This window comes from Stenella coeruleoalba (assembly GCF_951394435.1).
Source record: "Stenella coeruleoalba genome assembly, chromosome: 9".
Lineage (NCBI taxonomy): Eukaryota > Metazoa > Chordata > Mammalia > Artiodactyla > Delphinidae > Stenella > Stenella coeruleoalba.
The window spans coordinates 50,078,793-50,092,957 of record NC_137155.1 but is presented as its reverse complement, the minus strand read 5'-3'; the positions used below and the strand labels follow the sequence as shown (position 1 = coordinate 50,092,957).

Genomic DNA, 14,165 nt, shown 5'->3' with positions numbered 1-14,165 from the left:
AAGTATTGTAATATTAGCTAACAAAATTAGAGGACAGTTATGTATTTAGTATAAAATTACTTCTGCAAATTCACCTTAGGTATACTTTTTAACATTCTACTAATGTAGTAGAATTCAGTAAAACCAAAGTTTTTAATCAACTATTCAGCATTTTATATAATTGGCATTATTTGTTGAATAATTATTAAAAATTTTTGCCTATTGCATTCAGTAAATACTAATCATATGATTTTTATTTGTTTAATGAGCATTTTCAGTTTGGAAAGTAGTGCCAATTGTATGCAAAAAAGGACGGTGCTCTGTGCAACCTTTATATTAGGTTATTGATAACAGGACTTTTCAATTACTTTTTCCACTCAGGTAGACAAAGTTAGTTATGGTGTACAATTGTTCTTTGCATATTTCAGACACAGTGCTCCACCACTAAGAAAGTTGCTCTCCCTCCTTGTTTCTTTTAAACTTTCTAGATTTTAATTCTTATATGTGACATAGCTTGCTTAGCTTTCAAAATAGATACAGGAGTTTGATACCTTCAACATTTATTGCAACAGTGGTGCATTGTCTGTGACTTAAAAACTAATTAATGAACTTTAGGCTTTGTTGGGAAAAAAACAAAGCAAAACATGATATTTAGATTATGAGCTTTAAGAGAGAATATGGAGGAAAGAATGGGCAGAACAGGTTTCTTGAAGTATATATTGAAGAAAGGTTTTTAAGGCCATTCCAAGAAGTGGCAGGAACAGGGATAGAGAAGTGGTTGGGTAAAAAAGATCCTTAAGATCCAGTGCAAATGAAGCAACTGACAAAGGATTAATCTCCAAAATTTATAAGCAGCTCATGCAGCTCAATAACAAAAAAACAAACAATCCAATCCAAAAATGGGCAGAAGACCTAAATAGACATTTCTCCAAAGAAGATATACAGACTGCCAACAAACACATGAAAGAATGCTCAACATCATTAATCATTAGAGAAATGCAAATCAAAACTACAATGAGATATTATCTCATACCAGTCAGAATGGCCATCATCAAAAAATCTAGAAACAATAAATGCTGGAGAGGGTGTGGAGAAAAGGGAATACTCTTGCACTGCTGGTAGGAATGTGAATTGGTACAGCCACTATGGAGAACAGTATGGAGTTTCCTTAAAAAACTACAAATAGAAGTACCATATGACCCAGCAATCCCACTACTGGGCATATACCCTGAGAAAACCATAATTCAAAAAGAGTCATGTACCAAAATGTCCATTGCAGCTCTATTTACAATAGCCCGGAGACAGAAACAACCTAAGTGTCCATCATTGGATGAATGGATGAAGAAGATGTGGCACATATATACAATGGAATATTACTCAGCCATAAAAAGAAACGAAATTGAGCTATTTGTGATGAGGTGGTTAGACCTAGAGTCTGTCATACAGAGTGAAGTAAGTCAGAAAGAGAAGGACAAATACCATATGCTAACACATATATGTGGAAGTTAAGAAAAAATAAATGTCATGAAGAACCTAGGAGTAAGACAGGAATAAAGACACAGACCTACTAGAGAATGGACTTGAGGATATGGGGAGGGGGAGGGTAAGCTGTGACAAAGCGAGAGAGTGGCATGGACATAAATACACTACCAAATGTAAGATAGCTAGTGGGAAGCAGCTGCATAGCACAGGGAGATCAGCTCGGTGCTTTGTGACCACCTAGAGGGGTGGGTTAGGGAGGGTGGGAGGGAGGGAGACGCAAGAGGGAAGAGATATGGGAACATACGTATATGTATAACTGATTCACTTTGTTCTAAAGCAGAAACTAACACACCATTGTAAAGCAATTATACTCCAATAAAGATGTTAAAAAAAAAAAAATAAGATCCAATGAAGAGAGGTTTGGCAAGGAGGTCTGTGGTGTCCTGTCAGTGAAACTGAAAGTCGAATGAGCACATGGAAAAGAGGAAGTGAAAAAGATAGGACATATCCAAGTGACTGGAATATGACAAGATTGGGGCAAAAATTATTTTCAAACAAAACACCTCTTATTTTTATATATAAAAAAGTTTGTCGTAAGAACTAAACTGTGACCGTAAAATGTTTATCTGTTATAGGCTACTGATTATTGAAATGTAAGTGAATTTCTTCTAATATGGAAGCTAAAAAAGGTTCTCATGGTAAATTGTTAAACATTAAATGGTAAGGAACATTATTTATATTTATTTCTCAATTCATTTCCATTGAAATTGGACATCTTATTGCCTTAGTTAGCATCTCTTTAAAAAGTTTAATTTGGAAAGCTTCAGAATTTTTTAAAGTTTCTTTATAAACTTATAAAGGTTGTTTTACATCTGGGGCATGGCATCTATTCTATGTGTATATGCTATTTGTCGTACAAGAACGGGCACTAGGTCTTTGGAGACATTTACTGGCTTATTTGTTCAACTAACAGTTTTGAACGCCTACAACTGCAGCTATGGACTTTTACTTGGCAAGCACTTATTTAAATTATCATGAAGTCTGTGCCTTATTGTCTGTGGGAATAATCCTGTCACAGTCCATGACTCTTAGCAGGTGTTTTGAAGAATAAATGCGGTGATGGTTGAGAGCTTTTTGAGTTCTTCTGGTGCTAGATATAAAGAATCTATGATTTTTTAATTTTTACTTGAGGTGGAAGTCACATAAAAATTAACCATCTTAAAACAATTCAGAGGCATAACAGTTCAGCGTTGTACAACCACTTCTATCTAGTTCTGAAACATTTTTATCATCCCAGAGTAAAGCCTGTGCGGAGCCTGTGCTCCGCAACGGGAGAGGAGTTTCCTCTCCCGTTTTTTTATCATCCCAGAGTAAAGCCCTGTATCCATTAAGAAGATACTCTTCATTCCCTACTTCCCCCAGCCTCTAGCAACCACCAATCTGCTTTCTATCGGTTTACCTATTCTACATATTTCATATAAATGTAATCATATACTGTTTGACCCTTAATGTCTGTTTTTTTTTTCACTTAGTATAATGTTTTTAAGGTTCATCAGTGTTATAGTATGCATCAGTTCTTCATTTCCTTTTATGGCTGAATAATATTTTGTTGTATGTATATACCACATTTTGTTTATTTATTCATTGATGGGCATTTGAGTTGTTTCTACCTTATGGCTTTTGTGAATAGTGCTGCTTTGAAGATTCATATGTAGTATTTGAGTACCAGTTTTCATTTCCCTTGGGTCTATATCTAGGAGTAGAATTTCTGGATCATATGGTAATTCTATGTTTTTTGAGGAACCACCAAACTTTTTCCATAGTGCCTGTATCTATTCCCACCAGCAGTGTATGAGGGTTCTAATTTCTCCATATCCTCACCAACACTTATTGTTTTCCATTTTTTTAAGTATATTTGTTTTATTTTTATTTTTTGCCGTGTTGTGTCTTCGTTGCTGCGCGCGGGCTTTCTCTAGTTGGAGCAAGCGGGGGCTACTCTTCATTGCGGTGTGGGGGCTACTCTTCATTGCGGTGCACGGGCATCTCATTGCGGTGGCTTCTTGTTGCAGAGCACAGGCTCTAGTTGCGTGGGCTTCAGTAGTTGTGGCATGTGGGCTCAGTAGTTGTGGCTCGCGAGCTCTAGAGTGCAGGCTCAGTAGTGGTGGCGCACAGGCTTAGTTGCTCCGTGACATGTGGGATCTTCCCGGACCCAGGCTCCAACCCGTGTCCTCTGCATTGGCAGGCAGATTCTTAACCACTGTGCCAGCAGTGAAGCTCCTCTATTTTTTTAAAATTATAGCTATTCTAGTGGGTGGGAAGTGGTTATCTCATTTTGCTTTTGCGCTTTAATTTCCTAATGACTAAGGATGTTGAACATCTTTACATGTGCTTATTGGCCATTTGTCTGTCTTTGGAGAAATGTCTATTCAAGTCCTTTGCCCATTTTTTAATTCTGTTGTTACCAACTTCTTTTACATAATATTACTGATTATTACTTATTATATTTATCTTACATATATATTTATATACTGAGAGGGAGAGAGAGGGAGAAACATGCAGTCAGACAGGTGATGGAGAGAGGTAGAGAGAGATACACGTCTCCATAGGATCATCTTCCAACTTTTTTTTAGGCCTTCTGGGCTATGCCAAAATTTAAACTGTTCCTTCCTTTGCATAAGTTCCTGGTAGTTTGATTAGAGCATAATGCTAAAGTTTGAATTCTGTGTGGGCCAGTGAGTCATTTCATTCCATAGCCAGTTGTTTTACAAGTGCATGCAGCTGGTTCCAGAGGCACCTATTGGGTTTTTTGCTTGACCATTACCAATCCATTTTCACTATGGGAAAAAAACCCTAATCTTCTTTAGTAACAAAAAGACCTGCCATTTTCATATGTGAACACAATAGATCTGTACAGATATTTTACTGGTGTAACATACTTTTCTTGTCATGTTGACTCCCCTTTTACTTCTAGAGTTTTTGTGGTCATGGTCACCAAAATATAACTTAGGATACTTAATGCTCATCTAGGTACACTGCATAAAGCTGTGGTCGATTTGCATGTGGATTTAATGCTGTTAAAAACAGAATTGTTCCAGAAGTGGTTTTGCCTAAGTTATTTATTTAAATCTATAGATTCTTTTGTACCATGAAAAATTCCTTCATTCTCTTTGTTTCATGAACAGTGTGGTGTTTGTTTTCAGTTGCCATCAGGGTTATGATTCTTACTGTAGTTTGCTGTTCACTGAGATTCTTATGTGGTCTAAAAGTTTCTCTGTAAGTCTAACTTTTTTTTCCTTTTAAGAAATCATTTCTTAAAGCCCCCAAATTTACTTCTTTTCTTGTAAGAGGTCATTTCTCAAAGCCCCCCAAATTATTAATTTTCACTAGTAAGAACTATACTAAACTATTCAAAATCCTAATCTATAAAGATTTGAATTTATAAATTGTATTAATTGAATAGGTTCTCTGGTTACAGAGCTATGAAAAACTAACAGGGTGTAAAGTCTAGAATCTCTTTCCTTCTTTTTCTTGATACTGAACACACAAAATTAGTAAACAAAATTCCTTGTTTGCTAGGGCTCATTCATTGTGGACTCTGATTAGACTGTATTTATTCCTCAGGGGTCTCACTTTTTCAAGTTGATACTGCCTTATTGTTTCCCCAGGGAAGATAGGAACAGGGACCAGTTATAACTAAAAATATTCTTCAGATTTATGAAAAAGCAAGTTTAATGTATGAAAGTGTGTAAGAGGATGCAGGGGAAAGAGATGCAGGGATTTGCGATGGGCATGGGGCAGTGATCTGAGTTAATTACTACACCACTTATGGTCTGTTGACTGTGTATGTATAAGTTGATTTCTAAAGTCAAATAAATAAGTAGATGCTGTAAAGGGCAAAGTATTAGAAAATGTGTAAAACCTGCATTAGCAAATATTTGCTGGGAGTTTATATATGAAATAATAGGTTTTGGCTGAAAGTTATAGAAACTTTTCAAAGATAACTTAAAATATTGGGACTATTTTAATGTACAACCATCTACATTTGCCAAACTGATATTTAATTTTTAATTTGTATAAATTCCTCTTCTAATGAAAATATATGTCTGAGCATTTCTACTCCCTTTAACAAGAGAACTCTCACTTTTCCATTTTAAACAATAGCAATTTTTAGTAAAGTTTGAGAAAAAGAGAAGATAGTAATTTGGGATTTTTTTTTTAGGTGAGAAGAATATATATATTTTTTTAATTAAAAGGGTGAAATGCAGTATAAGTAATTTTAATAGGCATTGGTGTTTTAGTCTTATGACAGGAGTCTATATAGTCTTTTTTTCCCTCTGTGATTTGGATTTAAAATTTTTAATGTTTGGGACTTCCCCAGTGGCGCAGTGGTTAAGAATCTGCCTGCCAATGCAGGGGACACGGGTTCGATCCCTGGTCCGGGAAGATCCCACGTGCCACAGAGCAACTAAGCCTGTGTGCCACAACTACTGAGCCTGTGCTCTAGAGCCCGTGAGCCACAACTACTGAGCCCGTGTGCCATAACTACTGAAGCCTGTGTGCCCTAGAGCCCACGCACCACAACTACTGAGCCCACATGCTACAACTACTGAAACTCGCATGCTCCAGGGCCCACGTGCTGCACCTACTGAGCCAGCGTGCTGCAGCTACTGAAGCCTGCACGCCTAGAGCCCATGCTCCGCAACAAGAGAAGCCACTGCAGTGAGAAGCCCGGGCACCGCAAGGAAGAGTAGCTCCGGCTCACCACAACTAGAGAAAGCCCACGCGCAGCAAAGAAGACCCAATGCAGCCAAAAATAAATAAATAAATAAAATTTTAATGTTCTTGTTTTCTATCTTATGTGCCATCATATTTTTGAGGCTCAGTAGTTTATACCTATTGAGAAAGCATCTCAGTTGAAAACTAAAACCCTTTGAATTATTCTGCAATTATCTTCCTGTATCCTGTGTACTCATAACCCAATCCCATTAATTGTTTTTTATTCAAAATTTGTCTTCTACTTAGCCTTTTTCTTCCCATTCTAACACCACAACCCAATAGGCCCACATTATCTCACCTTCTATTTGGTTTCCGGGAGTTACTCTCCTTTACCTTTCAGAGCCAACCAATCACCACATTCTACCGATTTTACCTTCTAAATATTTCTTGATTTATCCCCACTTCTGTTTCTACCTCATTGTCTTTCACTTGGACAGTGGGAAGGTTGACAGTGGAAGATAGAAGAGTATGAATTTGTGATGATAGTAGCTACCGATTTTTGAGCACTTTCTAATGCTAGGCATTATGCTAAGCGTTTTACATTCATTTTCTTATTTAATCCTTATAACTATTCTAACAGCTGTGGATACTGTTTCTATCCCTATTTCATAGGTGGGAAAACTAGAGAGGTTAAGTAATTTGCACAAAGTCATGGTGGCAGAACAAGGATTCAAACCCACTCTGACCCAAGAGATTGTGTTCTTAACTTCAGCCCTGCACTGGCTAAACAGTGATCCTTGATCACTGTTTAGGAGGTAAGATTGAGAGGCCTTGATAATTGTTGTAAAGGGTAAGAGAGATGCTATGATCTGAATGTTCATTTCCCCCTAGAAATCATACGTAGCGATCGTACCACCCAAGGTGATTGTATTAGGAGGTGGCACCTTTGGGAAATGACTAAGTCATGAGGGCAGAGCCCTCATAAATGGGATTACTGCTCTTACAAAAGAGAGATTCCTTGCCCCCTTCACCATGTGAGGCTATAGCAAAACGATGGCCATCTGTGAACTAGAAAGTGGGCTCTCACCAGGCACCAGATCTGCTGGTTCCCTAATCTTGGACTTACAGCCTCCAGAACTGTGAGAAATAGATTTCTGATGTTTATATGCCACCCAGTCTATGATATTTTGTTATAGCAGCCCAAACAGACTAAGATAAGAGAAGACTCTAGTTTTCTGACTTGAGCAACTTAAGGTATGTAGGTGCTGGTCTCTGAGATGGGGGAACATGGACAAATTTGGGGGAAAAGAGGATTTGAGTGAAATGGGTCTCTGAGATAGGAAATGTGGGCATTTTTGGAGGGTAACAAATATTTTAGTAAGATGAAGATGACTTTTGTTTTGGATACATTGAGTCAGAGGATATCCTAGAAGAGTGGCCCAGTGTAAAACTGAATATGAGTCTGTTCCTTTAGAAGGCCATGCTAGAGAAATATTTGGTTTAAAGATACTGGCTAACACTCTGGGAGTAGGGAGTTCACTCAAGATGACGACTAAGTGGGATACTGAGAGTTGAATTCTGTGGAAACACCCATGTTTAAAAAACAGGTGGAGAAGTATCTGCAAAGAATATTGGATACAAACTATTTACAAAGCTAGGAGATGATGATGTCTGTGAGACTAAGGGAAGAGTTTCAACTAAGGAGTGGCCACTTGTCAAAAATGAGAAATCAAGTATGATGGAGACTTGAAAAGTGACCTTGAGCTTTAGCAACAGTTGGTGAGAAAGGGAAGCAAAGAATTCAGATTACTGTGGGATGGAGAATGAATGTGAATCAGGAAAGGGTGGTGAATGCTACCTACTTTTTCAAAGATTTTTTTGTGAAAAGCAGTATAATAGTAGTGGTTATGAGCTTGGACTAGATGAGACAGTCTGGGATCAAATTCTGGCTCTGCAGTTTATTAGCTTTGTGACTTTAGGCAAGTTGCTTAAACTTCTCAGTACTTCTGTTTCCCATCTGGAAAATGAGAAAAATAATAGTACCTGCCTTGGGGTTGTTGTGAGGATTCAGCTAATACATATAAAGCTCTTAGAAGATTGTCAGATTAAAAAACTTTTCAAGAAGTATTAGCCATCATCATCATTATTCTCATGCTGGAAAACTAGATTGGGGAAATAGGCTGGGATCAGATAATGAGGAGCCATATGTGTTAGTTGAGACAGTATGGATTTTATCCGAAAAATAGCCAAAAACTGTCAAAGAATGTTTATTTGACATGTTTAACCTTTGAAAAGGGTTACTGTTTTCCAAAAAAGATATCCCATATTCAGGTAGGTATGCTGCCACCAGGTGGCAGGTATATGTTATTGCTATACAGATGAAGCAGTGAAAACATGAGTTGTTGTTTTTTTTTTAATATAAAATATTGAGTGATTCAAATAGCTAAATGGAAGCACCCTACTTCTAGCAGGGCACTTTGCTCCCAAAAAACTGATTAGTTAAGTGAAGGAGAGAAAAAGAGCGTTATAGTAAAGATAGATTTCAAAGGAAGCTAAGAGAAGTATAGTTGGGCCTCATGGGAAACAGAACAGGCATTTGGAACCAATGCCATTCTCTCTATCATCCCTTATTTCACTTTCACAATATCTGATGCTCCTCTCTTTGCAGATCAGCTTCTTTTGCTTGTACATCAGTTTGCACATGACCAAAAATTAAGGATGAATCCCCAAATTTGTTCTATTCAATGGAATTGTTTCCCACTGTAGATGCTTAAAAAAAAAGAAGAAGGGGGAGAGAAAAATTATTTAAATAGTGCAAGCAAATCAATTCATAGAGTAAGCATCTAGCTTAGTGGTTCCCAAACTTTGCTGCACATTAGAAGCCTCTGGAAAGCTTTAAACAATTTCAAAGCCTAAGTCACACTCCAACCCCAAATCAGAAAGTCTGAGGTGTGATCCAGGACTCACTTTTTTTTTTTTTTTTTTTTTTTTTTTTGTGGTACGCGGGCCTCTCACTGTTGTGGCCTCTCCCGTTGCGGAGCACAGGCTCCGGATGCTCAGGCTCAGCGGCCATGGCTCACGGGCCCAGCCACTCTGCGGCATGTGGGACCTTCCCGGACCGGGGCACGAACCCATGTCCCCTGCATCAGCGGGCGGACTCTCAACCACTGCGCCACCAGGGAAGTCCATGACTCACTACATTTTAAAGATCCTCAATGTGCAGTAAAGTTTGGGACCCACTGACATAGCTAATTTGTGTGATTCTGCAAAACTAGGTGATTATACATCATGAACTCTTATATGCCAGCTACTTTACTTGGTGTGCAACTAAAGAAGTAAGGATGATTTCGTCAGAAGGAAAACTGGCTGTGCTGAATACACAAAAAGTATTTTAGTCTGCAACATGACTAGTAGGTTGATAACATAAATGTACTTTATGGGTGAGTTTAGGGATATTTATATGATTATTGCATCATGCACTGATTTTCAAATCCTTCAATAAGATTCATCTCCCCTCTGTTACTTTCTGGATATCTTTTCTAACTCTTTGTTCCCTAATTCCAAGAGAAGAATCTAATCAACTGCCTCTTTTCTCATCAGACTAGACTGAGAGGAGCAGCTGGGGTGTCCTGTATGGTAGGAGCTATGAGCACTGGCCAGTTTCCTCAGCAGGAAGTTCTAAATACATACTTTAAAAATACTTAAATATGTTTCACCTGCAAAAGAATACATATAAATTATATAGATAAGAAAAATTATTTTTAAAAAATGACTTCTATGCCTGTCACCCAGTTTAAGAAATACACACATTCAAATACATTTGAAACCTTTCCCAATCTAATCCCACCCCCTCTCTACCTAAGGTAACTACAATTCTGAATTTTCTTTATCAGTGCCTTGCTTTTCTGTACCACATATGTTTACATAATATATTAGTTTTGCTGTTTTTGAACTTAATGGTATCATATTATAAGCAGTATTTAATGATTTTCTTTTTGTTCAGTATTATGTAAAGATGTTCACACCTGCATACAATTCCATTATAGGAATTTACCTCATTTAGCATTCTCATATAAATGAGCATTTGGGTTGTTTCCAGTTTTTCTGTTACAAACACTGGTGCTGTGTTAACTTTTGCCCATTTTCCGATGCATATGCCCAAGGCCTAGCGGTGTGCAGAGATCATAATCCCATGGTCCCTCAGTCCTCGGGGAGTAGTGAGTGTGTTGTGTTGTGGAATGAGATAGGAAGAGGAAGCAAAACCAAAGCCAACTGATATTTATGTCTTTATTATACACCCAGTTTCATCACAAATGATCTCTGACAGATCATTGGAGCTGTTGATGGGCACTGGATATCTGACAAGATGGGCCATTGAAGTGACCAGATATAGCAGTTCTTTTATTTTTTAAGTCGATATTTCCTGCAAAAAAAAATGCATATAAGAGAGAATAATATTCTATTATCTGTGGCTTATAAGTGAACAAACCTCAGATAATAAGCTGGCATGTATTTTTGCTGCTGAGGGTGATAGCATCTGTTACAGATATACCTTGTTTTAGGATTCTCCTTTACATGAACTGCTATTTATTTGTTTATTTTTGATGAGATTAAGCTTTATACTATGCAGAAACTAGATAAGGTTGGGGCAAAGTGCCATTGTTCTCACCGTTCAGTGTTAGCAGTAAATGAGGTGACAGTGAAATGAAACAGAAGTTGGTGGCATCTGAACAGTGAGGTGTAATAATCTGCCACTGTTAGCAGTTATGTTTATGGGATGTCTGGAGAGGGTGTCTGGAGAGGCTGATGAAAGAGGCCAGGCCCCAAGACAGCATAATTCCTGGGACTTCTGCCTTATTTCTGTCTTTTGGGATGAGATTTTTGGTAGATGTGTAGTTGTATTATATCCTTTTAAAAATAGTGATATTAACATATGGGCCCATAGTTTTATTAGTGAATATTCTTTACAGATCTTTGGGGGAGGGAGGGAGGCAGTGAAAATCTCTCAGAAAAGAAAACAATTACCCATACTCTCATAACCTACAAGTAATCACTATTAACAGTTTGTTCATTCTTTGTTTCTATGTATATTTTTAAACTTAGCTTGAATCATACTCTGCATGCAGTTTTGGTCTCTTTTCTCCCCCAGCTTTATGTTGAGAGCATTTTCCCACATGAAATTTTTTTTGAAAACATTATCTTTGACAGGTACATAATATTACATAGTATGGTTGTATAGTAATGTAACCATGGACCTGATTTATCATTTTAGGTTTTTTTTTAGAAACTATACAGGTATTCTGAAGTTCTGAGGAATAAGCCTAAAACTATTGCTTATGGTTCCTGTTTTCTGTAAAAAAAAAAAAAAAAATTATCTTTTTTTCACTCAGCAAATTTTTATTGAGAACCTATATGCAGGCACTATTCGAGACTTAAGAGTATTAAATAGGCTTTGATTTTGATTAAAAATCCTTGCCCTCCTGGAGCATCTCTTCTAGTTATTTGTTCTACAATAATAATTTGACTTCATATACTTCTTATAGTAACATGAGCCTAAAACAGTATTTTGATAATTTTATATACTTAGAACTGATTTGTTCTAAACACTATACTATAATCATTCCACTTTGTATTCTGTATGTTTTTTCATTTGGTATCATTTCATAATTGATACTATTTATTGAACTGTTTTTTCAAGCAACAGTTAAAAAGGAACTTTTATAATGTAGAATTCTAGTTTTTCTTCTACATAATTAAGTGAGAGTATGGGGAAGAAAAAGGGAAAGAAACAGTTGAAAAAAACTTTTCCAATTTAAGCATTAAAAGCTGGAAGAAATTTTATTTATTGATTGACATATAGTTGATCTACAATATTATATTATTTTCAAGTGTACAACATAGAGATTTAATATTTTTATAGGTTATACTCCATTTAAAGTTATTATAAAATATAGGCTATATTCCCTGTGCTGTACAGTATATCCTTGTACCTTACTTATAATATTTTATACATAGTAGTTTGTACCTCTTAATCCCCTACCACTATATCTTGCCTCTTGCCCCACTGGTAACCACTAGTGTGTTCTCTATATCTGAGTCTGTTTCTGTTTTGTTATATTCATTTGTTTGTTCTGTTTTTTAGATTCCACATATAAGAGAAAACATACAGTATTTGTCTTTCTCTGTCTGACTTATTTCAGTAAGCATAAAACCTTCTGGTCCATCCATGTTGATACAAATGGCAGAAGTTTGTTCTTTTTTATGTCTGAGTAATATTCCATTGTATGTATACCACATTTTCTTTATTCATTCATCTGTTGATGGACGCTTAGGTTGCTTCCATATGTTGGCTATTGTAAATAATGCTACTGTGAACATTGGGGTGCATGTATCTTTTTGAATTACTGTTTTTGTTTTCTTCAGATATATCACCTAAGAGTGGACTTGCTGGATCATATGGTAAAACTGAAAGAAGTTTTAAGAGATCCTTCTAATCCTCCTCTTCATTGTACAGTTGAAAAAACTGAGTTCTCTTGAGGTTAAGTGGCTTGTCCAGTGTCACATAGCTAGTTTATTAGAGTCTCTGTAAACACAACAGTCCAGTACTCTAATATATGTAATCCATATTCTTTTTGAAACATTATTTTCACTCAAAAAATATTTGGGCTTACTATGTGCCAGACAATGAAATGTGTTAAAATTTGCAAAATTAAGGTAACTTTTTCAGTTCCAGAATCCGTTTTCTTCTTAGACGTGAAAGTGTTCCAAAACTTTGAGAAAAATTCTGCATTGAATGAGGTTTTAGGATATAAATAAGACTGCTGTCTCCATAAGGTAAAGTCCTGTGGTCTTTTCCATATCTGATTTCATCGGGTCTATTTGGCACTGTTATTTTCCAACAGTTTGTATTTTGTCATATCGTTGGAAAATATTCTTCAGAGCATCTTTAAAGTGTTGCTTTTGTCTTCTTTGTTTTCAGTTGCCCTACTTCAGCTCTACATACAAATTGTGTTTGGGTCAACTGTGTTATTCTTCTGTGTTTTCATAGTTAGGTCCCTGAAGTTTTGTTGTAATAGCTTGTACAGCATTGTTCAACATTCATTAGGGAATATCACAAAGGTAAAGGCTGCACGGACAGGTACAAATAGTTACATAATTAGAATTAATTAGGATTTCTTAAATTTTCTACAGTAAAAACATAGCTACTTACAGCTGCTTTTGAAGACTAGAGAAAGTAGATAACATTTTTTAAATATTTTATAATTTCTTGGTGTATGTGTGTGTTGTGTGTGTGTTTTTTCCCTAGTGTTGTCAAAAAAGTATTTGTTTTGGTGATTTCATTTGTTCATGCCTTTAAACTTCCTGTTCTAGATTTAATGTTAGTGGTTTTAAGTTTAATGACAAATGAAGGAAAAGAGCTCAGAATGCATGGAATGCAAATTGGTGTAATGGAAAGAATACTGGCTTTGGAGTCAGATGTTCCTGTTCTATTTTGCTACTTTTGGGCAAGTAACTCATATTTGTCTTCAAATCTCAGCTTCCACATTCTTTTCTCAATATTTCATGACTTCTCCCTTACATTCCCATTCAAATTAAGTCTTTCTGTTTTAGACTTTCTTTAGTACCTATACTTTTTCTTCAAAGCACTTTTTGTCTCTTGAAATGATATATTTCTGTATTTGTCCATATTTGTTTAATTTTTTTCTTCCTACCTGGATTACAATTCAGAGGAGTAGGGTTTGTATCTGTTTCATTACTACCTACCCTGCACAGGGCAAACACATGATAATTTATTCCATAAACACAATAAATATTTTTTAAATAAATGAACTACTCACTACTGTCTGTCATATGCCAAGTTATTTCCTTCACAGCTGTAAAACTCTGCAACCACACCTCTTACAGAAAGCCTTTTTTGAGAAAATCAGGACAAGAGAAGTTCTCGTACTACCTCCTTAAAGATAACATAGGACTGTTGAGTTTACAAA

General features: G+C 36.4%; 1 protein-coding gene across 11 annotated transcripts in view; it reads left to right on the top strand.

Annotated features, from left to right (window-relative positions):
* The window catches only part of AKAP9 (A-kinase anchoring protein 9), a 146,355-nt gene that overhangs the window by 3,400 nt on the left and 128,790 nt on the right, over positions 1-14,165 (top strand). The gene's annotated exons all lie outside the window — the stretch shown is intronic.